We start from the raw sequence: 3,112 nt of genomic DNA on the forward strand, positions 1-3,112 counted from the left end.
TTAATGGTGTTGGTGTTTGCACGCCTCAGTGGCATATTGCACATTAATTCCAGCCACTGTAGAAAATTTGGCAGCTTAATGCACCTTAAGTGACTTGGGGCGCAGCAAACTAAAGAAATTGTAGTTTGCTGCCCCTACAGCCTTGAAATGAAGCACAGGGCTCTGTGCAGCTCCACCTCTCTGCAGGAAGCCCTGAAGGCAGCCTGACAGCAGCCTGAGATGCAGCTCTGCCCAACAAAAGTGGCGAGCCTGATCTTTCCCCCCACCCATCCCCTGGGAGACTGTCTGCTTGCCTGAGCTGTGCCGTGGCCCGGTGCTTCCCTCTGTGCCTGAGGTGTTCCCCTGGACTGCCCATGCTGGGTGTCTGTGGGCAGGTGCCACCTGGTGGGGGACCACAGCTGCTGTGGAGGGAAGCACCGGCCCTGTTCTCCCTCCCCCCACAGCCCAGGGACTGTTCCACCTGCAGGCAGCTCACCCTCCCTGCCCCACCAGAGTCAGGTAAGTCACTGGGGTATATGCATGACACGGAGGTTTAATCAGCCTTAAATTGAAGCAGTGCTTTTTAAAACCCACCACTTCAATTTAGAGCCCTGTTTCATCTACACATGGTTGGTACTAACTAGTCACTGCTTTCTCTACTGATGATGCTGGTACATTGTCCATTGGGACATCTTCAGGAAGATCTAATAGAACAGAAACATGTGGCTTCTGACAAAAAGGTGTCCAAAGCAGAAAACAGATGAAAGAGTTCAGGAAAGAAAAGAAGGTGGTGATGGTAGGCTGCTATCCAGTGCCTAGTATACAAAATACTTAAATCTTCTTCATATGGGGATCACTTTTAAACATGAATCACTAAAGGGAAATTCTGATCGCAATCGGTCAAGCAATACTCTATATACTATTTACTTACATGCTATCTGCATTCTCCCCACCCCCCTCCAAATCAGCCCTCCAAAATAGGGGTGCACATCCTAAGCAGGGGTGACTTCTGCACTGAAATAGAAGTAGAAGAGCAGTGTAATGGCTGCTAGGGCTTTGCTTCTCTCTGTGGCTTAAAAGAGAGGAGTAGAGTGAACTATGTATTGTCACAGTTACTTTTAACTTTTTCAGAGCCACTGCCAAGTTGGCAATAGTTTTGTCCTGAGCAGTTGTGAGAAAGTTAAAGCTGTAGTTTTTGACTGAGCAGTGACAGTGAGTATAAGGGACCAGGTCATAGGCAGGCAGTCTGAGTACAGCATTTTAGGTCAGGGGGTTACCAGAGTGTAAGCCAAGGTATCAGTCCAGGTCTGAGGAAATGAAGTCCAAGATCAAGATGCAGTCATGATCAGGAAAAATAGCTGATCCACACTGGGAAGTTCAAAACAGGAACAGGAGCAAGCAGGAACAAACAGGACAGTCCAAGCCTAAGTTTCAGAGCATTAAGCCAGGTTTCAGGGATCCAAGCATGTCAGAGGCAGAGCAAGATAATCTGTTACCCAAAGAGTGGGGCTGTGTAAAATTTCACTGGCTGTTTCAATTCAACACTGTTTTGACTAATTTCGAGTTCGAAACAGTGAAATCGAATCAAAATGAAGGGCTTTGATACAGCCTTGAAACAAAACAAGGCTAGTCGAAATGTTTTGAAAATTCTGAAGCCAGCTGCGAAAGATAGAGGAGAACCAGGGCACCACCAGGGAGCGCAGCCCTGGCTCTCCCTGTCTCCCACTACCGGAAGCCAATAACAGCACAGGGGAAGGGAACTGAGCCCAGCTCAGCTCCCCTCCCTAGTGATGCAATCCGGCTGGGGGGAGGGGTGGAAAGTCATCCCAGCTGGCCTCACTCCCACCCCCCCATGCTGCAATTGGGCGCGGGGGTGAAGTTAGCCCAGCTGGGCTCACTGCCACCCCCCCGCATTGCGATCACATGGGGGCGAAGAGTCAGCCCAGCTGGGCTCACTCCCATCCCCCTGCTGTGATCGGACACAGGGGCAGGGAGGAAGTCAGCCCAGCTGGGCTCACTCCTACCCCCCCTCCGCAATCGGGCATGGGGACAGAGAGGCAGCCCAGCTGGGCTCACTCCCACCCCCTGCACTGCGATCAGGTGGGGGCAGAGAGTCAGCTAAGCTAGGCTCACTCCCACGCACTGCACTGTGATTGGGAGCGGGGGCAGAGAGTTGGCCCAGCTGAGTTCACTCCCTGCACTGCGATTGGAGAGTCAGCATCGAAAGAGCTTTTCAATTTTGATGGAACGGAATGGAACAGCTGTTTCGAATTGAAATGAATTTCAAAATGGAATGCTGTTACGTTGAACCATTGAAATTGAAGGCGAAACGGAATGGTGCCATTTTGCACAGCCCTACCAAACAGCTGCTGCTTTTTGGTTTATATAGGCCAGTGTGGGCAGTGCCCTCTTCCTGAGGTCTGTGTCAGTCTGACTGTCTCATTACCTCCTGCTGGAGCCTGGGATCACATTAGCCCTAGTTTGGATCTTGGCTTATAACAGTCAGGAATGCCTGCACTTAGAATTCATCCATGACCTCTGAAAAAAATATTTTTCTTCATTCTGCATTCCCAAAGCAAGGCGCATGTCTTATTTGCTGTTATGCAGTATGTGAGAAGGAATGGATAATTAAGCAGTTAGTAGATACGCTGCTGTAGCTAGCATTCAAAATATGTAGCATTATTCAGGGGTCTTGCTGGACTAGTAAAACCATTGCCATTGTGTACTGCAGATGATTTCCTCCCTGTAGCTTGTCTGGGAGGGACAACAATGTTTTTGTTCTCAGTTGCATCTGTTCAACTCTGTTGTTTTTCTTGACTTAAAGGTTTTACTGAAGTGCGTAGGAGTCCAACCCTATGAGATTAAGCAATATTAGTGAGGTGGCAAGACGCAGTTGTGAACACAAGAGACTGGCAATCAAACAAACTTAGTTCTGTTCCAGAGTCTGCCACTGAACTACTGTGGGACCTTGGGAAAAATCACTTTGCCTGTCTGTCTGTTTCGACTGTGAGCTCTGCAGGGTATTGTCTGTCTCTTGCCACAAATATGTGTAGAACCAATGTGTTGGTGCCCCAATTTTAGCTGTTATAAGTAATGAGAAGTGTGTGTGTGTGTGTGTGTGTGTGTGTGTGTG

This window comes from Gavialis gangeticus, unplaced genomic scaffold (genome assembly GCF_001723915.1).
Source record: "Gavialis gangeticus isolate Ggan-Ray unplaced genomic scaffold, GavGan_comp1, whole genome shotgun sequence".
Taxonomy (NCBI): Eukaryota; Metazoa; Chordata; order Crocodylia; family Gavialidae; genus Gavialis; species Gavialis gangeticus.